This window comes from Hyperolius riggenbachi, chromosome 11 (genome assembly GCF_040937935.1).
Source record: "Hyperolius riggenbachi isolate aHypRig1 chromosome 11, aHypRig1.pri, whole genome shotgun sequence".
Lineage (NCBI taxonomy): Eukaryota > Metazoa > Chordata > Amphibia > Anura > Hyperoliidae > Hyperolius > Hyperolius riggenbachi.
Window position 1 is genome coordinate 121,960,838 of NC_090656.1, and position 25,630 is coordinate 121,986,467.

At 44.9% G+C, this 25,630-nt stretch overlaps 1 protein-coding gene across 1 annotated transcript in view; it reads right to left on the reverse strand.

The window, feature by feature from the left end:
- The window catches only part of LOC137537707 (mucin-5AC-like), a 535,576-nt gene that overhangs the window by 411,636 nt on the left and 98,310 nt on the right, over window positions 1-25,630 (reverse strand). The window contains exon 2 of the mRNA XM_068259643.1: window positions 633-722. The gene's annotated coding sequence lies outside the window, so the exon portion shown is untranslated. The remainder of the gene's footprint in view (window positions 1-632; window positions 723-25,630) is intronic.

Genomic DNA, 25,630 nt, shown 5'->3' on the forward strand with positions numbered 1-25,630 from the left:
GTTTGTTTATAAACAAACAAAATGGCCACCAAAACAGGAAGTAGGTTGATGTTCAGTATGTCCACACATAGAAAATACATCCATACACAAGCAGGCTGTATACAGCCTTCCTTTTGAATCTCAAGAGATCATGTGTGTGTTTCTTTCCCCCTGTTCTCATGCACTGAAGTTTCAGGCTGCTCGTTTCTTCCTGCAAACAGCTTTGCCCTTGTCTGTAATTTTTCAGTATGTGAAAGCCCAGCCAGCTCAGAGGACGATTTATCCAGCTTGTAAAAGATAAGAGAGAAGAGAGAAGCTGCCCTAATCTAAATAATACACAGGCAGTGTGCATAGAGGGGCCTGGAAGGGGGAGTTCATAGCAGAACCACAACACTGAAGAACTTGGCAGCCTTCCAGACACAGGCCGACAAGTCTGACAGGGGAAAGATACAATGATTTATTACAGAGACTGTGATAGCAGAAAGTGCTGCAGTAAGCTAGAACACATTAGAATAGCTTTTGGAACTTGTAGGATGATAAAAAACAGGATGCAATTTTTGTTACGGAGTCTCTTTAAAAACATTTTAATTCAGCCTTTACACTAAATGTTGTAATTAATTATACTTTGTGTAGATTTATAATTGGGGTCTTACCTATTTCAGGAAATAAGCTCCTCTTCCTTCTGATAGCAGGTTTCTTCTGAATTAACTCACTTTCTGATTTGTAGCAACGGCGTGCTTGGTCTATAAATGAGAAAAAAAATTACATTTTAATTAAAACTATTAACTTGGTTCAAAGAATTTACTCGACAAGGTAAATATTGCCTTTAAAAATGGTTAATGAGATCAACCATTATTCTGGCTTGCACGAAAATGTAATGCAAAGTGTATGCAACTTGGACAAGGCCTAGTCAATGTTAGCAGAAGTCAATGTTGGCAGAAGTCAATTTGGACAAGGACTTGTCAATGTTGGCAGAAGTCAATTTGATTAGCACAATACCAAGTTACATACAAGTTGCATTAAATTTGCATGCAGGTTGGTATTTTTAGCATATCATTAACTATCTCTTAATGCCATTTATCTCTATAAAATAGCTTAGGGGGGGGGGGGGGGGGAGGGATGGGGGTATGATACCCTGAAGAAAGCAGTGTGGGCAATGGTGACTGTCTTTTAAAATTGGGTGCGCATACACTGCAATATTAACTTCAGCTATGCCGTTGCCCACAGCATGAGAATTCTTTCACACTGTGCTAGCAGCCTTTGTATTCTGCGCAGCACAAATACATGAGCGCTTACTGCTATAGTATCAGTCGCCACTCCCCAGCTGCTAACTAGCCGGGTTTCTCTCAACATATGGCGGCAAGTTGCCCTGGCAAACAGAGCGAACATCAGGAAGGCAAACTCAGTCTTTTACACTTGAAATGTACGTTTGCAATGCGATGCCCCACCCTGGTGCATCGCACTGCAATGCACAAAACCTCAAACATATGACTCTGCTGGAGAGTGCACCGACAGTGTCCTATGCATAGCACCTCCCCCACCCCCTCCGCACTCCTCTTACTCAGCGACGGTACTCTCTGCTTGACAGGAAGTACATCACTGGGATTCCTGGGTTCCCCTGGTTTATTCCCATCATTCTGCGCATGAGCACCCCACGCCAACATATTTAAAATCTAGGTGTCCCCCATTGTCTTACATTACTTCCCCCGCTACTGCGTCGCTGCGGAAGTCTGTTGACTTTGCGATGGCTCAAATCGGGCCCTTTTCGGCGCAATGTGACATGGTAAGTGTGCTAGGCCCCATTGCCTTGCATGGTTACGTTACTCTGTGGTAAAACAGGGTAACACAACGTAGCTTTACAATGCAAGTGTAAAAGGGGCCTTAAAGAGAGTCTGAAGCGACAAAAAATTGCTATTTTTACCTGCTAGTAGTATGAGAAGACATGAAATGCTGCATTCCAGCGGCATAATGAGGGGTTTATTCCCCCAAATCCCGTGGCAAAATGTGTGCAGTGCTTCCTGAAAGAGGCAGAGCTCAGCGCTGTAGCTCTGCCTTTACTGAAGTCAATCGCCGCCTCTCCCGCCCCTCTAACTCTTCCTTCACAGAAAGGGGTGCTAAGCTCTGCCTCCCCGTGCAGAAAAATCCACGACTTTGAAAGTCGTGGATGTTTGCCCCGGGTTTTGGGGGTATAAACCCCTCGTTTTGCCGTTGGAATGTGGCATTTCAAATCTCCTCATACTACTTATGGAAACTAGCAGGTAAAAATAGTAATTTTTTGTCGCTTCAGAGTTTTGAAGTTTAGTGCCGTGATGCTATCGTGCTGCTAAGTGCATATAACCACTGCAACATCTCCCTCCCTAGAAGTGCTAAGGAATGAAATAACCATCAGGCGATATGTGCCCTACACCTACCATCATTCATTTGAGAGCACCTGCACTGATATGTGTTCCCTGCATGCTTGTCATTATACAGGCTGTTTTTTATGCACATTGAATAAACAAGTTGGCTGCCAGCAGTTCTAACTTCTGACCCTCTCTTCCGGGTTTGTTACATGGTTTGCTACATCTCTGGTCTGAAAGCGATAATGCAGTCTGCATTGCAGGTGGATGAAGCTAGCTCAGCCTCCTTCCGTAGTGCCAACAATTTGTTTTTTCTCTTCAGTTTTAAACTGAAACAAGCCCTGCTGGATATTATGTGAATTTCTCTTTGTGGCTTATTTCATTTTGCCACTGAAGATTCTTGTTGGTCAATATTAATGATCCAATTAGAAGATCTTTCATGGTGTCTTTTTTTCTTTTAACTTTTTATTTGGATCAGTAAAGACCCATACACACTGATGACTGATTTGAGGATCAGGACCAGATCCTTCAGGTGACATTGCTGGCCCAAAGCTGTAAAGATTCGTAGTCTGACTATGCGCTCCGTTTAAGTGGGGCGGGGGCTAGGTGGGCTGATGGAGTTTCGCAGACGTGATGTCATGTGACGGGTGGGGTTAACGTGAGGCAAAGCAATCATATGTCACTTGGTTGATCCACCTGGCACATCGCTGGCAGAGAGGTGGTCGATCATCGGGCGCCAAATTATTGCAGACCACCAAATTATTGGCGGAGGTGATCGTTATTGGCCATCTCAGCCAACATTAATCATGTGTGTATATGGGGCTTAACAGATATTTGCCTCAATTCACTCAGCTTATCTCCTTTCTTTAATAACGTTTCTAAAGTTATCACCATGGTGATAAAGCATGTAGTATTCAGGAGACATTTTACCTCAGGCAAGCCTAAAAAGTTAACCTTCCTGGCGGTAAGCCCGAGCTGAGCTCGGGCTATGCCGCCGGAAGGCACCGCTCAGGCCCCGCTGGGCCGATTTGCATAATTTTTTTTTTGCTGCACGCAGCTAGCACTTTGCTAGCTGCGTGCAGTGCCCGATCGCCGCCGCTACCCGCCGATCCGCCGCTATCCGTCGCGCCGCAGGCGCCCCCCCCCCCCAGACCCCGTGCGCTGCCTGGCCAATCAGTGCCAGGCAGCTCTATGGGGTGGATAGGAATCCCCTTTGACGTCACGACGTCGATGACGTCGGTGACGTCATCCCGCCCCGTCGCCATGGCGACGGGGGAAGCCCTCCAGGAGATCCCGTTCTTTGAACGGGATCTCCTGATCGCCGATCGCCGGAGGCGATCGGAGGGGCTGGGGGGATGCCGCTGAGGAGCGGCTATCATGTAGCGAGACTTTGTCTCGCTACATGAAAAAAAAAAAAAATAAAAAAAAAAAGATTTGCTGCCCCCTGGCGATTTTTTAGCAAACCGCCAGGAGGGTTAACTGCTCTGTCTCTAAGTTAAGGAGAGAGCTCTAAAGTCAACGTTTCAATCCTTAAAATAACTACAGAATTCTAAAGTTAAAGACAGGCTGTTAATTAACTGCATGTAAAAATAACTACAGAGGAGGTAACTTAAGGACTGAAGTGATAAGATAACTCTCTCACTGTAAAAACTTATCTCTACACCTTAATAAGGCAAGATCAATGTGTGGTGGTAAGTTTTCTCTTGCCTTATTATCACCAGCATGATCTTAGTGAATTGAGGACATTATTCTATAGCTTAACTCTTTCCCCATTTTATTACACCCAAGAAGGAAGTTGGAGTCATAAAATAGAATTTACAGTAAAATTGTGAAAATTACTCTTTAATATGGGACCTTCTTTTGTTTCTAGCCAGGAGTCCGCAATAGCAGCATAGGGGGCGATATACAGGCTGGGAACGCGAACAATCACTCGCGTTCCCATGTCTGTCGGCCGGTCACGGCCAAACCGGAAGTGTTCGCCGGCGGGTCCTGGACCATCGGAGCGGGGCTGCGAGGGCACCGATCGGCTGCAGGGGGCTGAGGGAAGCACCAGGTGAGTTAATCTCTTTTTTATCTTGACTTTAAGTTTACTTTAAGCATTAAGATCTTTACTTTTTCGTTTTGTTTGACTTTACCTTTTATCTATATATAGTATCGTTTACTACTGATTGCATCCGCAGAGTTTTTAACGACTAGTTATTGCCTGACCTAGGTTTCTTGTATAGCAGAGGCGTCGCTAGCCCTATTTTGGGGGGGGGGCACGTGCCCCCAATCTGTTCTGGGGTGCCACGGATCCCAGCCGCCGCCGCGTCACTCAGAGCTCAGGATCAGGCGGCGAGCCGGCGACCAATCATGCGGGCGCTAGGACCCAGCGCCCGCACTGATATGCGGAAGTGACATCACTTCCGCATATCGAGCAGGTGCGTCCGGCGCCCGCTGGTACTGGTCGGGTCGCCGCTGATCCTGAGGTCTGACTATACTGCCAGGTAAGGGGGGGGGAGCGGCGGTGGCTAGAGGGGGGCCTCCCTGTCACTCACTCACTACCTGGGGGGGGGGAGCGGCGGCGGCGGCTAGAAGGGGGGCCTCCCTGTCACTCACTCGCTACCTGGGGGGAAGCGGCGGCGGCTAGAGGGGGGCCTCCCTGTCACTCACTCACTACCTAAAGGGCCTCCCTGTCACTCACTCACTGCCTAAAGGGCCTCCCTGTCACTCACTCACTACCTAAAGGGCCTCCCTGTCACTCACTCACTCACTACCTGGGGGGGAGCGGCGGCGGCTAGAGGGGGGGGCCTCCCTGTCACTCACTCACTACCTGGGGGGGAGCGGCGGCGGCTAGAGGGGGGGGCCTCCCTGTCACTCACTCACTACCTGGGGGGGAGCGGCGGCGGCTAGAGGGGGGGCCTCCCTGTCACTCACTACCTCGGGGGGGAGCGGTGGCGGCTAGAGGGGGGCCTCCCTGTCACTCACTCACTACCTAAAGGGCCTCCCTGTCACTCACTCACTGCCTAAAGGGCCTCCCTGTCACTCACTCACTACCTAAAGGGCCTCCCTGGCACTCACTCACTACCTAAAGGGCCTCCCTGGCACTCACTCACTCCCTAAAGGGGCTCCCTGGCACTCACTCACTCCCTAAAGGGGCTCCCTGGCACTCACTCACTCCCTAAAGGGGCTCCCTGGCACTCACTCACTCCCTAAAGGGGCTCGCCTAAAGGGGCTCCCTGGCACTCACTCACTGCCTGAAGGGGCTCCCTGGCACTCACTTACTGCCTGAAGGGGCTCCCTGGCACTCACTCACTGCCTGAAGGGGCTCCCTGGCACTCACTCACTGCCTGAAGGGGCTCCCTGGCACTCACTCACTGCCTGAAGGGGCTCCCTGGCACTCACTCACTGCCTGAAGGGGCCTCCCTGGCACTCACTCACTGCCTGAAGGGGCCTCCCTGGCACTCACTCCCTGCCTGAAGGGGCCTCCCTGGCACTCACTCCCTGCCTGAAGGGGCCTCCCTGGCACTCACTCCCTGCCTGAAGGGGCCTCCCTGGCACTCACTCACTGCCTGAAGAGGCCTCCCTGGCACTCACTCACTGCCTGAAGGGGCCTCCCTGGCACTCACTCACTGCCTGAAGGGGCCTCCCTGGCACTCACTCACTGCCTGAAGGGGCCTCCCTGGCACTCACTCCCTGCCTGAAGGGGCCTCCTGGCACTCACTCCCTGCCTGAAGGGGCCTCCCTGGCACTCACTCACTGCCTGAAGGGGCCTCCCTGGCACTCACTCACTGCCTGAAGGGGCCTCCCTGGCACTCACTCACTGCCTGAAGGGGCCTCCCTGGCACTCACTCACTGCCTGAAGGGGCCTCCCTGGCACTCACTCACTGCCTGAAGGGGCCTCCCTGGCACTCACTCACTGCCTGAAGGGGCCTCCCTGGCACTTACTCACTGCCTGAAGGGGCCTCCCTGGCACTCACTCACTGCCTGAAGAGGCCTCCCTGGCACTCACTCACTGCCTGAAGGGGCCTCCCTGGCACTCACTCACTGCCTGAAGGGGCCTCCCTGGCACTCACTCACTGCCTGAAGGGGCCTCCCTGGCACTCACTAGCTAACCTGGGGGTCCCTGTCACTCACTACCTAACTTGGGGGGCTACCATATTAAGGGGGCATTCTGCCTATTTATGTGAAATGCTGTCTATTTATGTGCCTCATGACTGCTGAATTTGTCTTGTTGGGAGCCTTATGATTTGTTGAGGACCTCATGATTGCTGAATTTGTCTTGTTGGGGGCCTCATGATTTGTTGGGGGCCTCATGATTGCTGAATTTGTCTTGTTGGGGGCCTCATGATTTGTTGGAGGCTTCATGATTGCTGAATTTGTCTTGTTGGGGGCCTCATGATTTGTTGGGGCCTCATGATTGCTGAATTTGTCATGTTGGGGGTCACATGATTGCTAACTGCGAGACTATGGGGAAAGCTGAATCCTTATCATATGAGACAATAGCATTAAACCTACTTTTTTAGCTTTTTAAAACAGAAAATAAAACTGGGAGGTTCTAAAAAATTGAATACATTTTTCAGGAGTAGGATGGATGAAATTGTTTATCTTCACAGTTTATTTTCAACTTGGATTTTCCATAATGTTCATGTATGAGTTAAAACGTTTGTACAGTATTTAGTTTAAATTGCTGTTGCCACTTTGCGATAGATAAGTGACTTTTGGGTTGCAGTTTGGGCACTCGGCCTCCAAAAGGTTCGCCACCACTGTCATAATCTAATGTCCCACCATTGCTAGGGTCATGGAAATTTGTCTCCACCCGTTACCACACCTACATTCTGGTCCATGGCCCACCCATTTTTCGGTGCGGCGCGATAAGCACGCCGCACAACGCGATCCTCATATGTTTGGCACGCTAGCTGCAGTGTGCTGAATTCTGCTGCCTACAGTATGTACAGTATACGCTGTTCTCTAGTGCCTGCACTGTGTGCTGATTTACCTCCAGTGTGTACAGTGTAAGGTGTTACTCTGTGCCTTTACTGATTGTAAACCAGCTATATTGTATGCTGATCCCTGCTACTTTCAGTATGTACAGTATTAGCTGTAAAGCCTGGTACACACATACAATTTTGATTAGCCAATTTTAGCTCTGTTCATAAAGGTCATTGTCTGTTGGCCCACTTACTGCACGGGGGTGATAAAATTGGGGGTCAGTGATTGACCAATCAAAATTGTATGTGCGTATACATCTTTGATCTATGCCTATACTGATTGTAAATTATCTAAATAAAGGACAGGGGGCTCCATCCAATATTTCGATGGGCAGGCCCGTTATCTGTAGCTTACACCGCTGCTAAGTTCATGTACATTTGGCCCCACCCATGGCCACGCCCACTCACCTCATGGTCACGTCCATTTTTTGCCGGGCAGATACCTCCCTGCCTGGTGCCCACAGGTGCCCCCGATCTCCAAGGACCCTAGAAACGCCCCTGTTGTATAGTATTTGATTATACAGATTAATGAACTACACAATTAAAATATACATTTGTACAAAACGGGAGAGGGAAGCCAGGCTGTGTTGGATCCTGTACCCACTTCCTATCGTCACTCCTGCACACTTTGTAGCATGCCACCATTGGGAAGTGCACTGAGAGGTTTGTCACTAAGAAGTCTTTCATTAACTATCACAAGTAATCTGCCATGGGTAGATCTGTCATTATGGAGATTGTCAACAAGGGGTTTCTTTTGCTATGGGTTTTGTTACAAGGTACTCTGGAACTAAAGCAAACCTGAGCTGAAGATAAAGTGATGAGCTAAATTATTGTATTTTTTCCTCCTACCACTAAAAATTACCTTTTTATTTCTGTTTAAAAGCTACTTACCTATGTAAAAGGAAGGCTCTCCATCCCATTGAGCCTTCGTGGTCCTTGCTCTGTTCTGTTGTACCACTGCTGTTTCCCATTGAAGTTATTTAACCAGTAGGTTTAATCCTTCTTTGACACACCTGTAGCAGGCTCAGAAGTACTTTCATCCCCGAGTACGTCTGAAGAGGAGCGTATCTGTACTGCGCAAACCAGAGTCTGGGTTCCGGTTTGCGCAGAACAGATGTGCCCATCTTTGGAAGCACTAGGGGATAGAAATACTTCTGAAGCCTGTTGAAGAGGAGTACTCAAGGTGCATACATTTAACGGGGACAAAAGTGGAATGAAGGGATAGAAGCGAGGACCAGAAAGGCTTCTAAGGGATCCAGATGCTTTCCTCTACATAGGTAACTGGGTGAGCTGAAGCAATTTTACTCAATTCAGGTACACTTTAATGTTTTATTGTCTCAGCTGAATGACAGTCTTTTGCACAGTGTCACACAGTTTTAAGTCAAAATTTCTAAATTACTGACTTTTTTATAATCAATCACCTGCACTCAAAAGCTGTTCTCTTTCAGGCAAGTTTTATGGCTGTGTTTCCTTATCAATAAGGGTTTACGCTATAGTTTATTACATCACCCATTATCCATGTTACCAAATTAATGTTTGTTGCTATGGTAATATGTTTCAGAACAAGCTTTACCATAGAAACACACATAATACCACGGTAATGCTTGTGGTGCCAATGAGTTAATGGGTGGCACTCCCTCAGCATCAGTAACAGTACATCTCCCCCAGTGTTAGTACTGACAATGTTACCACTAGTTGGTGCATCAGGCCCCTTTTAAAGAATCACTGGAAGTTCTGTTAGAATGGATTATGTCATAAAATGAAATGCCCCTGTGGTATCTGTCCCTAGGTATGAATTCCTCAGAATTCCCAAAAATTTTTCCAATTTCTGAGTTTCCAATCGGAAATCAGCGTTCCGTTGTGGAAATCGGTATGTGGAAATCGTAATACTATGGAAATACTGCATTACAGAGACTCGTAAATTGTAAGCCAAACACAACACTTGGAAGCATAAGACCAATCGAAGAAGGAGAATAGTACTGCACCAATCAGAAGACTTGGAAGTATTAGGTCAATCAGAGAATGCAGAAGTTACCGCAGTTGCTGACCAGAAATGTGGATTCCACATAATAGCGTACATCCACCAAAAATGACATATCCCGGTCCATCCTCCATTTTCTTTAAATTCTACATTCAACTAACTCTATTGACAAAAATGGCAAAAAAAATTTCAGCAGAATTCTGCGGAAATCAGAAAGACACCTATCAGACAGCAGAAATTCTGTTGGAATCGGGAATCAGCATTACCATCCCTGTCTGTCCCTAAGAGGTCTGTGTTATGGTGCCCATACATGGTACAATAAAAACATTAAATTTTCCCATTTATTCAGCCAAAATGATCGAATGAAAGTTTTAAAGAATCTTTTCTTCGATCAAGAAAAAAGAATCGATTATCCTTTTTTTTTTTTTTTTTCAATAAAAATCTGATTGGACGACTTCCGGTTCCGGCGCCTGGATGAGCGGCTGGTGAATACAGCACTCCGCTGAAGCAACCTAGTTCCCGGACTCACATCCCCTAAAAAAGCACTTACCACATACAGAGACAGCCCGGAGCAAGAGAGGAACACGGCGGGAGACCTTGCAGCGGAATGGATCGCTATCTAACTCGCTTAGAGAAGAAGAAAGGCAGCCGAGAGCGAGAAGCAAATCCTAAGATGGCCGCGCCCTCCCACAGCCGGGAAGACACAGAAGGCTCCCCACGTTCTTGGAAATCTGCCGAACACCACGCACAGGACTGGGACACCGACGGAGATGACCAAACAGACACACACAGTGAGTGCAACACAGTTCTTGATCCCACAAACTTAAACGATTTAGCTACAGCAGTAGTGCAAAAGCTGACCCCACAATTACAAGCTATGATTCAGACAGCGATGACGCAGTCCCTAAAGCAAATACAAAAAGAAGTCCAAGCACACACCCGCCACATACAGCAGGCAGAAAAGCATATTTCAAACATAGAGGATGAACATTCCCAATGTAAGCTCAAAATAGGCAGATTAGAGATGGAAAATACATCTATGCATAACAAACTACAAGACTTGGAAAACAGATCACGCAGGAGCAACATTAGAGTGATTGGGCTTCCAGAATCACACATAGCATCCACTCTACACCACTTCAGCTCTACAGTGATACCTCAGCTACTGGGCCTAGAGTCCCCCTGCAAAGTAGAGAGAGCACATAGAGTGGGACCGCAACAAAGTGGAGAAACAAATAAGCCACCCCGAGTGATTATGATTAAAGGGAACCTTAACCGGCAGGGAAAAAAAATTCACTTACCTGGGGGCTTTACCAAGCCTCCTGCAGCCGTCCTGTGCCCGCGCCGGTCCTTCGGTGCCCTCCGGTCTCCCTCCGCTGCTAAGTTTCGTTTTCGGACGACTGCCAGTCGTCCTCGGGCAAAGCGTCCTCTTCTTCCGGATTCCCCGTCGTAAAGAGCCGTAAAGCGCGTCCGCATGACGCGTTTGGCGTCATGCGGACGCGCTTTACGGCTCTTTACGACGGGGAATGCGGAAGAAGAGGACGCTTTGCCCGAGGACGACTGGCAGTCGTCCGAAAACGAAACTTAGCGGCGGAGGGAGACCGGAGGGCACAGAAGGACCGGCGCGGGCACAGGACGGCTGCAGGAGGCTTGGGAAAGCCCCCAGGTAAGTGCATTTTTTTTTCCCCGCCGGTTAAGGTTCCCTTTAAGTATCTGGACTATGCTGAAAAAGAACAAATCATAAAAGCATACCGCCAACTGCAGCAATCCTTAGAGTACCAGGGATCTTCAATCAAACTGTTTAATGACTACTCACTTGAAGTCTCACGCCAGCGACAAACTTTTAATAAAGCATGTGCCTCCTGTATAGAAAAGAAATGGCGCTTTTCCTTGGCATACCCAGCAATCTTGAGAGTCACAGATTCTCAAGGAAAACAGCATACCTTCAGGGAAGCAAAAGAAGCAGAAAAATTCTTGGCACAGCATGTGGCAGAGAGTCCAGCAGAGGGAGCTGAAGACACATCATCAGCTTGATTAAACACAACCCATTACAATAAGTGGTAGGTGCTGTATACCGCACATCTCATAACCCTGTTAACACAGGTTTTCTAGCAGTTCTACAAAGGAGCTAGGCACTAATTTGGCGAAGAATCTTATGTTTCCCAAACATAAGTACAGGGAAGAAGAGAAGTCACAAAGGAAGATAAGTTCTATGCTGTTTCTCACCATTTTGTGTTTTTATTTTTGTCCGTTACAAATTGCTGTTAACCACTTCACATCCAGACCTTGTTTTCCCCTTATTGACCAGAGCAGTTTTGACGCTTTAGCGGTGTCCCTTTTTAATCAGCCATAACTTTATCCCTACTCACGACACCTAAATGATCTAGGTATCGTTTTTTTCAGGACAAACTAGACTTTCATTGGCGGGTATTTTGTCCCGATAATTTTTTTTTTCTGCGCATTTTACCGGGAAAAAAGAGGGGAAAACGTTAAAATTGCATTATTTCTCAGGTTTTCTTCAATTCTAGTAAAAAATACAAAGTGCTACAGTAGGTAAAAGACATGCCATCAGTATTAAGTCCCCCAAGGATAGATAGCCAGATGTGTGCCCAGTATCAGACCCCCCCAGTATAGCCAGATGTGCCCCCAATATCAGCCCCCCAGTATAGCCAGATATGCCCCTGCATTTGCGCCCCCCCCACATATATTTATACAGCTGCGTATCACAAATAAGCACCCCTCATTATAGCCAGATGTGTCCCCAGGATCAGTGTTCCCCATTATAGCCAGATGTGTCCCCAGGATTAGCGCCCCCACCCCATTATGGCATATGTGCCCCCCAGCATTAAGTTGTGTCCCTCAGGACCATCAGATGTGCCCCCCATTATAAAATCCCCCACCCCATTACCCTGATGGGCCCCAATAATAATTTCAAACCCCCCTCCCCTTCAGATTTTAAACACCCACCCTCTGTTATGGGCAGCCTGATGTGCCCCCCTCCCCCTTATCACGATGCCCCCCAGATCGTAAAAAAAACGCCCCTGCAAGATGAATATCTCACCTTACCTGGTTCCTGCGATCATCCTGCAGCTCCAGCCTCCATTCTCCGCTCTTCACTCAGCCCTGTGACGCTGAATATCCGGGTCCCGGCTTGATGACGTCATCAAGCCGGGACCCGGATATTCAGCGTCACAGGGCTGAGTGCACCGCGGAGAATGGAGGCTGGAGCTGCAGGATGATCGCAGGAACCAGTTCAGGTAAGATATTCATCTTGCAGGGGTGTTTTTTTTACGATCTGGCCACGGAGGGGGAAAGATGAATGATCACGCTGTTTGCTACAGTTTGATCCACCGTAAATCTGAACTATGACAATTCGTATTGTTTCCTGGAATGTTAAAGGTTTACATACAGCGACCAAACGGTCCATGATCCTGAGACACCTAAAAAAACTTAAAGCAGATGTCGTCCTCCTACAGGAGACACATTTAAATACGTTGCAAGCAAATTATCTTAAAAAATGGTGGGTAGGAGCAGTATATTGTTCACCTGCACAGAATAAAAAAGCAGGGGTAATAACATTGATACATAAACGACTTTCCCAGAAAGTGATGCGTTTCTGTCATGATTCGGAAGGCAGGTGGATCAAAGTTAGACTAAATCAGAGTACTGAAATAACAGATACATATAATATGTACGCACCAAATGAAGATAACCTGGAGTATCTTCGAGAGCTGAGCAAAGCGATTCTGACAGAGGCCACTAATAACTATATCATAGGAGGAGACCACAACACAGTCCTGGACTTATTTGAAGACAGAACTCAAAAAAAGGGCAAATAATTTCATTCATTATACAAAAAAAAGGCGAGTCAATGCCAAACATTTAAAAACAACTTGCAGCTACAAGATATCTGGAGAATAGTCCATCCATGTGATCACCAGTATACATTCTATTCACCCCCACACAACATATGATCGAGAATTGATTTTTTCCTGATCTCCTCCTCTCTATTTAACAAAGTCGTCAATACAGATATTTGTGACATGGTCATCTCGGATCACACTCCAATCTCCTTAGACATACTTGAAACAACCCCAAAAGGCAATGATATATTATGGATATTTCCAGTCCAACTATATGATGACGACGAATTTAAAGCTTTAATTAAACAATGGTGAATGGAATATTCCTCAGATAATAAAATACACACTGACTACCGATTTCTATTTTGGGAAGCCTCCAAACCAGTAATGAGAGGGAAAATCATTTCATATCTAATAGGCAAAAAAAGACAAGCACAAAAATATTACCTAGAAACGGTCTCGAAAATGAGAGTTGCAAATGCTCAGTTCCAAAAGACTCCAACAGAGAGTAATCGCAAAAATTGGCAGGCAACCAAGTCAGAACTAGATAGCTGGTTAAAAATCAGAGAAAAATTGAATTCCTCCTTCCTTACCTTAAAATATCACAAATATGGTAACAAAATAGGAAAACTACTTAGTAGACTAGTCAGGGGCTCCAGACAAATGACGGACATCCCAGCACTGAAAGATAATACTGGAACTTTGATCCAGGACCCAAAGCAAATAAATAACATATTCAAGAATTACTATTCCCAGTTATACCAAGAAAATTCTCCCCCACTAGACCCTAATAAGTTACACTCACTTATGCAAAAAGCTGCCCTACCCACCCTTTCAGAAACAGATTTAATATCACTAAACTCAGACATCACAGTAGAAGAGATCGGCTACACTATAAAAAACCTAGCAAATGGAAAAGCACCAGGACCAGATGTGCTGAGTGCAAAATACTATAAACTCCTCAACACAGAAGTCGCCCCTATATTACAAAAGCTATTTAACACCATCCTACAAACAGGTATATTACCAGATTCCTCCAATAATGCACATATAAAAGTTCTACCCAAACCAGGAAAGGATCTATTAATCCCAGAATCTTATAGGCCCATATCTTTATTAAATCAGGATGAGAAATGATTAACAAAAATCATGGCAGATCGACTGTCCATGATTCTACCCTCTTTAATACGCCCCCACCAAACAGGATTCATAAAAAATAGAGCGGCAGTTGCTAATGTCAGAAAGGTCTTATTAACTTTGGATTATGCCAAAATATACCCCGAAACCATCAAGAATTATGCCCTACTGTTGTTGGATGCCGAAAAAGCATTCGACAATGTAAATTGGAATTGGCTAAATGCAGTACACAAATATATGAAATTTTCTGGCCCTTTTACGTCACTTCTGAAGGCTCTACAAAAGTCTCCTACAGCTCAAATATACTCACAAGGATTTTTATCCCCTCGCTTCCAATTAGCAAAAGGAACAAGACAGGGTTGTCCGCTATCCCCTTTACTTTTTAATTTGGCTCTGGAGCCCCTGGCTAGAATACTCGCCTCGAAAATTCCAGGTGTATCGATTGGATCGGAAATCATACATCAGACTATGTTTGCAGATGATGTGATGATATTCCTCTCCCACCCACAATCACAGCTAACCGAAAATTTTCAGCTAATAAGTGACATAGGTGGGATGAGTGGATTCAGAATCAACAAAAATAAAAGTGAACTTTTATGGTTGTCTCCACAGGCCGAACCACAGAGATTACCTAATGAAGCAGGTATCAAAATAGCTAATTCCATCAGATACCTGGGTATCAATTTATCCAGAGATTCCTCACACACCTATACATTAAACTATCCTTCTTTATTTCAAGCGCTCAGACAACAACTAAAGAACTGGGAGTCCCTCCCTATAAACATCATGGGTAGAGTGGCTTTGCTAAAATCTGTTACCTTTGGAAGGCTGTTATATCCACTGCAAACAATTCCCCGGCTAATTAAACATCAAGACATAAAAGATTTGGAGAAGGCTAGGACTACATTTATCTGGGCTGGCAGGAAACCCAGGATTGCTCTAGCTAAGCTAAAATTATTAAAAGATCAAGCAGGGTTGGGAGTCCCTAGTATCAGAAATTATAATCTGGCATGTTTATTCAGACATGCTAGAGACTGGGTATGTAACACAAACATATTTTCCAAAACGACACTGGAGTCGGCCTACTCCGAACCCTGGTCCCTTGCAGCGATTTTACACACCAAATACTCGCTATTACCCATAAAAGTGAAACAGAGCAAAATTATCATAGATACTTGGGCGGCCTGGAAAGAGGTACGGAAAAAACACACATTACCGATGCATATATCAAAATATATGCCACTCTGGGGGCACCCTGGGTTTCCTGTCAGTACCTCACATTCAGGGTTTGGTGTGTGGGAAGATGCGGGGCTCACTAAATTGGGTCAATTATTTGACCTCTCTAGAAATAAATGGAAAACATTCCTTCAGCTTAGACAGGAATATAGATTACCAAAGCACCATTTTCTCTTTTATGCGCAAATAAAATCATATACCTCAAAATCTCTACGAGATTTATCTCACGAACTCAGCCTGAATGACTTCGACAGATTTCTGAACCCAAGTCAACATAAACTTTCATTTTCAGAAATACAAAGGAAGATAAATAGTATACAGGCAGAATCCTCAGCAGCTAATAGTTTCAAATCCTGGTCCAAAGACCTAGAGGGTCTACATGAAAAGGGCGCCTGGTGGAGCCCATATATAGCAACTTCGGCTACAAAAAAGGCGCCTGGTGTAGCCTATATAAACTTCGGCTACAAAAAAAAAGGCGCCTGGTGTAGCCCATATAAAAACTTCGGCTGCAAAAAACCTCCGGGATGTGTAAATTACTATTCCCCCTCCAGGGCGCCATGGATAGTAGGGGAATGAAATAATTCGGCTTACAGTGCTTGTAGCCCATATAAAAACTTCGGCTACAAAAAAACTCTGGGATGTGTAAATTACTATTCCCCCTCCAGGCCGCCATGGATAGTGGGGGAATGAAATAATTCGGCTTACAGTGCTTGTAGCCCATATAAAAACTTCGGCTACAAAAAAACTCTGGGATGTGTAAATTACTATTCCCCCTCCAGGCCGCCATGGATAGTGGGGGAATGAAATAATTCGGCTTCCAGCACTTGTAGCCCATATAAAAACATAGGCTACAAAAAAACTCCGGGATGTGTAAATTACTATTCCCCCTCCAGGCCGCCATGGATAGTGGGGGAATGAAATAATTCGGCTTCCAGCACTTGTAGCCCATATAAAAACATAGGCTACAAACAAAAGGCAATAATATGGGCTACAAAGGGGCACCTTGCTGTAGCCGAAAACCTTGTAGCCGAAAAAAAATGGGCTACAAAGGGGAGCCCGCTTGTAGCCTATATCAAAACTCGGGCGCCCTTTTCTACACCTTGTAGCCCATATTTCCAGAAATAACATTGATGTCTATGGCGGCGCCCTTTTCATACAGGCAGCTCGGGCGCCCTTTTCAACCGATCCCGACCTAGAAGATCAAAATATCCATAAACACATAATTGCTGGAAACAACATCTTCAGACAAGTAATCAAAAACGAAATCTGGCTTGAGTCACACTTCAAGCTCATACACAGAGCAAAATTTGCTTTCGATATAAAATATAAACAGCCCCCTCAGCACTACCATCCTGTATGCCCTAAATGCCAAGCTCCCTCTGCCAACTTATATCACTGCATTTGGGACTGTCCTATTATTCAGAACTATTGGAAAGTAGTCCAACAACACAAACCATTTATGCAAGAAAGATCTGCCGCTTACCCCACAGCTAATCCTCTTTAACTCGGTGGATCCACTATCATCAAATTCACAACCTGCAACAAACTCTAATGCAATTCCATCCACATTTAGTCATTTAATTCTTGCAGCAGCTCGGAAGGTCATATACAACAATTGGATCTACCCAGCTCCCCCATCTGTATGGGACCTTAATCAAGAACTATTACATCTGTTCAACATTGACAAGACGGAAGCACTACTACATAAAGATTCTCGGTCTAATTCTTTTTTTAAAAAATGGAAGCTATTTATAGGATCATATTTCACAGCAACAGAAATTCAGGAACTGATGAAACCATTTAAATATACTGAATGGTACGCAACAATGGACCTCTTAGGCAAACTAGGACCTTTACGTATCCAGTAAAGATGTTTTATCTCTTCAATAAGAGGGCATTTGGGATCAGCAGGACATGAGGGTAAGGGGAGAGGGGAGGGAAGGGAAAAAAGACAGGGGAGAAAATGTTGACAGGAGAATGTACACCTTGTAATGATCAAGATATCTTTTCTGCAAATATTATAACTGTATGTTTATTCCTTGTTAACTTTGAAAATTTCAATAAAACATTTATACAAAAAAAAAATCTGATTAGACATGTTAAAAAATTATTTATATTCGATCGAACAGAATAATTGAACAAAATTATCTAATCGAAAAAAATGATAAAATTGTACCATGTATGGGCACCATTAGAGGGATCTGGCACCATGGAGATTTTCACAAAGGGGGCTGTCCTTAACAGGTTTGTCATAGAGAGACCTGAATGCGCGCATGAAATAGAGCCATGGAGAAATTTTGGCACCCAGGAATAGCAGATAGTAGAATATCAGTATTTTACTGATATTGCACTATTTTACAGTGGTATTTTCGTTCGTAAAATACCAGTAAATGTTACCATTATTTTACTACCTAACCCTATTCTCACACAGAACTCTCCCTTTATGATACCTAACCTTAACCACACACCCGTATAACCTAACCTTAACACACCACCCCAAGCCAAAACTTAATTACCCCTCCCACAGCTAACCCTAACCTCCCTCGATGCCTAACTTTAACCGACCATCCCCCATCAATCCGCCCCCCCCAAAAAATTTGGGGCACTGCCATAGGTACCTTTATAAGTAGCAGCAATAGTGGTAAATTTATGTTGCTAGCAGGCACCCACATTTCCTGCCTCTGACTAGGGTTGATCAATGAGATGAAATATTTTTTTTAAATTATGCTAATTTTTATGCAAATGTATGCACGTTTAAATTGATTGTTCCATTTTCAAGCTGTATACATTTGCATAAAAATGTGCATACATTTGCATTAACTCAGAACAATTTGCATATCTGTGATCATCCCTACTTCTGACCTGTGCTGCTTTTAAGGATTGTGTGTCCATGGGGTCTGTCACAGGGTGATTAGTTACTATGTGATCCTAGTTAGGAAAATGTCACCATAATTTTCGTGCACGGTAATTAAATAAAAAAAAAAAATTAAACTTGATTTGTATTTTTGAGCGGATATTATGGAAACAACATCTAAAACATGGGTATAAGACATCTAGACAGGCGGTGTAAATTCAGTGCTTGTCATAAGCACTGTTATTTTAAAAACACAATTGCTATTAAAATAGCATTATTACTACATGGCACTATTTTCTTCTGTAGTTCTGTACATAGTAAGAAACAAACATACAATGCAGACATTGATATACATAATTATATAGACAGGTACATAGTATCCTATATACTTGCACGTAGGCCGACACGCATATAAATCCACACCCAACATGTGGCCCAAAAAAATCGGTCAAATGCCACAAACCGCCAATTATCTTCCTCCTAATGTGCTGCTGCAGCCCCCCATGCAGAGTGCCCGTTGGAGCATTCTGGTGGATGCAGACTGCATGTTGGAGCATGCAGATGTAAGCATACAGTGGGTTGCAAAAGTATTCTACCCCCTTGAAGTTTTCCACATTTTGTCATATTACTGCCACAAACATGCATCAATTTTATTGGAAGTCCACGTGAAAGACCAATACAAAGTGCTGTACATGTGAGAAGTGGATCGAAAATCATATATCATTCCAAACATTTTTTACAAATAAATAACTGCAAAGTGGGGTGTGCGTAAATTATTCGGCCCCCTGAGTCACGACTTTGTAGAACCACCTTTTGCTGCAATTACAGCTGCCAGTCTTTTAGGGTATGTCTTTCCCAGCTTTGCACATCTAGAGACTGAAATCCTTGCCCATTCTTCTTTGCAAAACAGCTCCAGCTCAGTCAGATTAAATGGGCAGTGTTTGTGAACAGCAGTTTTTTAGATCTTGCCACAGATTCTCGATTGGATTCAGATCTGGACTTTGACTGGGCCATTCTAACACATAGATATGTTTTGTTTTTAACCATTCCATTGTTGCCCTGGATTTATGTTTAGGGTCATTGTCCTGCTGGAAGGTGAACCTCCGCCCCAGTCTCAAGTCTTTTGCAGTCTCCAAGAGGTTTTCTTCCAAGTTTGCCCTGTATTTGGCTCCATCCATCTTCCCATCAACTCTGACCAGCTTCCCTGTCCCTGCTGAAGAGATGCACCCCCCGAGCATGATGCTGCCACCACCATATTTGACAGTGGGGATGGTGTGTTCAGAGTGATGTGCAGTGTTAGTTTTCTGCCACACATAGCGTTTTGCATTTTGGCCAAAAAGTTCAATTTTGGTCTCATCTGACCAGAGCACCTTCTTCCACATGTTTGCTGTGTCCCCCACATGGCTTGTGGCAAACTGCAAATTGGACTTCTTATGCTTTCTGTTAACAATGCCTTTCTTCTTGCCACTCTTCCATAAAGGCCAACTTTGTACAGTGCATGACTAATAGTTGTCCTATGGACAGAGTCTCCCACCTGAGCTGTAGATCTCTGGAGCTCGTCCAGAGTCACCATGGGCCTCTTGACTGCATTTCTGATCAGCGCTCTCCTTGTTCGGCCTGTGAGTTTAGGTGGATAGCCTTGTCTTGGTAAGTGTACTGTTGTGCCATACTCCTTCCATTTCTGAATGATCGCTTGAACAGTGCTCCGTGGGATGTTAAAGGCTTTGGAAATCTTTTTGTAGCCTAAGCCTGCTTTAAATTTCTCAATAACTAGATCCCTGACCTGTGTTGTGTGTTCTTTGGACTTCACGGTGTTGTTGCTCCCAATATTATCTTAGACAACCTCTGAGGCCCTCACAGAGCAGCTGTATTTGTACTGACTTTAGATTACACACAGGTGCACTCTATTTAGTCATTAGCACTCATCAGTCAATGTCTATAAGCAATTGACTGCACTCAGATCAAAGGGGGCTGAATAATTATGCACACACCACTTTGCAGTTATTTATTTGTAAAAAATGTTTGGAATCATGTATGAATTTCATTCCACTTCTCACGTGTACACCACTTTGTGTTGGTCTTTCATGTGTTGGTCGTCCATGAAACTGAGGTACTCCGGCTCCTCCGTAAGCTGAATCCCAGAAAGTCCTCTGGCCCGGATGGAGTGTCGTCGATCTGACTGAGAACCTGTGCCGATCAGCTAGCCCCCGTGCTCTCCTCCTTATTCAAGCAGTCACTCTCGGATGGCACAGTCCCCTCCTGCTTCAAGCGGTCCACAATTGTACCAGTCCCCAGAAAACCAGGCAGCACTGAGCTCCACAACTTCCGACCGGTGGCCCTAACTTCTAACATCATGAAGCTTCTCGAGCGGCTGGTCCTTGCCCACCTGAAGAGGTTCACAGACACCCACCTCGACCCCCTCCAGTTTGCTTGCAGGGCAAACAGATCTGTGGAGGACGCCATCAATGCCAGCATGGCATACGTCACGGAGCACCTAGACAACCCTGCCTCCTACTCTAGGATCCTGTTCCTGGACTTTAGCTCAGCGTTCAACACAATTTGCCCAGATATCCTGCACACAAATCTGAGTCAGCTCGGAGTAGATCCCACCCTACGAGCATGGATCAAACACTTTCTGACAAACAGAACGCAACAGGTGAAGCTGGGCAACTGCTACTCCAACGTCAGAACCACCAATACAGGGGCTCCACAAGGCTGCGTTCTGTCATCACTATTATTCTCCCTCTATACCAACAATTGCACTTCATTCGACAACTCTGTGAAAGTCATTACATTTGCGGACGATACCACTATCATCGGCCTAATTGACAACAACGGGGAGCAGGAATACCACAGAGAAGTCGAGAGCATCCGCAACTGGTGCAGAGACAACAACCTGGTACTCAACGCGGCAAAGACGGTTGAACTAGTCGTAGACTTCAGGAGGAACCCTCCCACCGGTCCTCATCGGGGGAACTGAAGTCTCTAGGGTGTCATCTGTACGGTTCCTCGGCACAACTCTCATGAACAACCTGAAATGGGGGCAAAACACCAACATAGTTCAGAAGAAATCCCAGCAGAGGCTGTTCTTCCTGCGCCAACTGAAGCGATTCGGCATGCCCTGGAAGCTGCTAACCAGCTTCTATACTGCCACCATAGAATCCATCCTCTGCTCCTCAGTCATTGTCTGGTACGCGTGCGCAACAGCCAGCGATAAACATAGACTTCAGAGAGTCATAACTGACGCAGAGAAGATCATCGAGTCCCCTCTTCCACCTCTCGATCTCCTTCACTCCGCTAGGATGATGAAGAGAGCCTCCATGATCTCCCGGGACCCATCCCACCCAGGCTGTCGCTACTTTGAGCTCCTCCCGTTGGGCCGCCGCTTCAGGTCCTTACCATCCAAAACCAAGAGGTGGGAGTATACCTTCTTCCCCCAAGCGGTTAGGCTGCTTAACACCATCCTTCCCCCCAGGCCTGCCTACTAGCATGCCCTTGCACGCCGGTCAGCCTGTTCTTGCCGCTGCTCGCCCAGGATCTCACTGCCCAGAGTCCGGTTGGGGGTTCATTGTCATTGTTATTGTTACTGCTACTACCACCATTATTATTATCATCCCTATCCCTACTACTATCAGCTTAGTGTTATGGACTGTTCCTGCACAGATGGAGTACACACTAACTGATGAACTGTTGATCTGGGACTGTTATTGAGAAGGCCATATCTATACCACGTCTGCAATTTGTAATTTTCATTAATTGTTAAATTGTATGTGTTGTGCATCTGTCCTCTTATACTATGTCTATGCCATGTGTACCAAAAGCAATTCAGAGTATAGCTCCGCTGTACTTGGCGAAATAAAACTGATTCTGATTCTGGAATTCCAATAAAATTGATTCATGTTTGTGGCAGTAATATAGCGAAATGTGGAAAACTTCAAGGGGGCCGAATACTTTTGCAACCTACTGTATCTACCTCTCTTCACCAGCTCCGGTTCCCATATTTCCCAGCAGGTTCTTAACTTGCCACTCCATGAGCCACGGTCATGAGACTAAAATGAGCTTGGCACAGTGAGGAGCAACAGATAAGGATGAGAAGAGAGGTGGATGAATCGAGCATTGCGTACATTTTTACGCATTCTCGCTAGTGCAGGAACATTAACACATAAATTTTTACGCGTTACTGGTTCGTAAATTTTTACGCATTGAACCAGTAATGCATAAAAATATATGTGTTAATGTTCCTGCACTAGCGGGAATGCGTAAAAATGTACGCAATGCGGCCCGTTGACCTCCTAGGTCGGCAAGCTGCCAACGGGGGACTGGAGCAGCAGTGAGTGACTACGAGGGCACAGGATGGCTGCATGGGGCTGGTAGAAGCCCCAGGTAAGTGAAACTCATTTTTTTATTTTGCTTGGACCTTCCCTTTAAAGACTGGAGAAAAAACAAAGAGACGTGTGCTCTATCCAGGTTCACCTGACTAAATACTGGCTGTCTAGTTGTCTATTGACTAATTAAAATGGCATAGCATTTGTTTTTTCGTCATGTAAACATTAAAGACCAGCAGCAATAGTAGGTACAGTAATGGTCATTTAGGATGCAATAGCAAAAGGGGTTGGCCTCCAAAAGAACAAATGATTGTATAATTAAACCATTAACAGTTAAATTTACAGCACGCGTTTCATTAATCATTTAAGCCCACGGTGATTCCTCACCTTATGCAACAGAGCACCTCCCATTTATTCGCTAATAACGTTATCACTAATTATTACAATGAATTGATCTGTATCTTGCTTTTTCCGCCACTAATTAGGCTTTCTTTGGGTGGTACATTTTGCTAACAATTATTTTTTTCTAAATACATTTTAACAGGAACAAGTAAAGGTGCATGTTTTCAGTTTTACATCAATCACTATTTACAAGCTTATAATGTAAAAAATGGTCGTACTATACACTCTTCACATGCATATTTAAAAAGTTCAGACCCTTAGGTTACTATTTATGTTTTGACCGCAGCCTCTGATGAGAAGCCGTTGGTTTTTCTGCTGTGGACTCGGATCAATAAACAGGAACATGTTCTCATTGATTGACCCATGGGCCACCAGGGGGGGGCAGCACGGGGGAGCGCGATCGCCCGCAGCAATGCGCCAAAACGCGCATTAGCAGTGCAACAGCCACCTGGTGAGGATCACGTCCAGGTGGCATAAATGGTTAAAATAAAGACAAAACAATTGATGTCCAATTGCCCTAAACATTCCAGCCAAAAACGTATTCAGATGTGTAGCCTTGTTAGGAGGAAAAGGCTAGCAAGTCTGGGACCTCCCCATCTAAGCCATATCAAGATCCCATGCATTGTAAAATTAGAAAGTAAAAAACAGGGACCAATTCAAACCAAATATCAAAAAACAGAGAAACAGGGAACAGAAATGGACCAGGAACACAGCAACACCAGGAAGAACTTAAAGAGAACCCGAGCCGGATTAAAAAAAAAATCTTAATAGGACACAGAGGCATGTTCTGTGCACAATGACATGCCTCTGTGTCCTTTTGCTGCCGCCGCCAGTCCCCCCCTCCCCGGGCTCTGCTGTCCCACATAAAGAACAGCGCCAGGCTAGCGAAAATTTGCTTGTCGCTAGCCTACTGTTTACCTACACTCTGTCAATCTTTGTGCTTCTCCATTACATGGCTCTCCCCGCCTCCGCTAACTTCCTCCAGTTGGAAGCTAAGCCACGACCCAGAAGTACTTCCTGGGTCGCTGCTTAGCTTCCGAGTGGAGGAAGCTAGCGGAGGCGGGGAGCAGTGGGGGTAGCTATGTAATGGAGGAGCACAGAGATTGACAGGCTGCAGGTAAACAGAAAGCTAGTGACAAGTAGATTGTCACTGAGGAGGAAGGGGGCCCCCGCATATTTGGACTTTATGGCACGTGTGATTGCGCGGATGTGTGTTGGTGTAATTCATAATCTGATGCATCAAGCAAGTTTACTTTTGTCAACCAATGATTATCAGACAGCTGACTTTATGGCTATATTACCGGCTTTCATGCCTTTTTAAATGAGTGAATCTATGTTGTTATGTCCCATGTTCATCGAGCATACCAGATATATGACCTCAATTCGCTAAGCTTTATCAAACACTTTAACAAATGTTTCCTAATTTACCTCATGGGTACAATCTAATTTTGAATTCACTAAAGTGTTATATATTTATTAAATGTTTTATCAATAAAGCATCCAATAAATCTATAGCACCTTAGTGAATTCAAAATTATATTTCACCCATAAGGTAACTTATCAAACGTTTGATAAAGTGTTTGATAAAGCTTAGTGAATTCAGGCCATAGTGTGCCTGAATTTTGTATGAATAAAGCCCTTTCTGTACATTAAGGTGGCGTGTGACCCATGTATGCCAGAATCAACCTTCTTTAGAAATTTAATGAAAAATACTCAGACTATCTAACTGGGTATTAAGCAATTTTTGACTTTCAGATTTAAACTTGGAAATGCCAACTGCTGAATAGAAACTTGAAATTCAAAATTCTATATAACTCAGAACTCACTCCAAGTCATAATAAAAAAACAAAGCCACCACATTACAAGCCTTGCATGTGTATAGGGATTTTGCAATTTTTTTTTCAAAGTTTTTTTGGTTTTATCTGCAGACCTACATGCTTAACTCAGTCTTCATACCAGCAACACATGTAATGCGGAAGTTATATTAGCAAAAATAGATATCTCTAATAATTGGAAAGTGTAGAGATAAAAATATTCTCAGTACTCATAAGCTTACACTTTTATAGCATGATGATTCAAATAGCATGATCTGATCAACCTACAATGGTCAGAATAATTAAATATGAATGCTGGTTTAGTTTCATGGTTTATCCTTTTCTTTTTGTATTGGTGAGTGAGGGGTGGGGGTGGAAGGAAAAGTTAGATACCTCAGTAGCTAAAATTTTCTGAACGGTGAAGTGCCCCCTCCCCCCCCTCCCAATTATGCATCTCACTGTTCCAGCGCTAGGTATTTATTAATCTTCTGTCCATGCTCCTGGCCATGGACAAATGTATCCAGACTGGGCATGTTGAGTAAGGTCCCCACATGCCCAGTAGAAAGAAGCTGCCCATGCATGGCTTTTTTCCTTCATGCAAGAGCACTTTGTTCTACTTGTGCATGCCCAGTTTGGATGCGCTTTCCCACGGCCAGGAGCAGGGCCAGAAAAAACGATTTCTTAAACTTTTTTTGTGGTACAGGAGGGTCTGATGAGCCTCTGGACCATT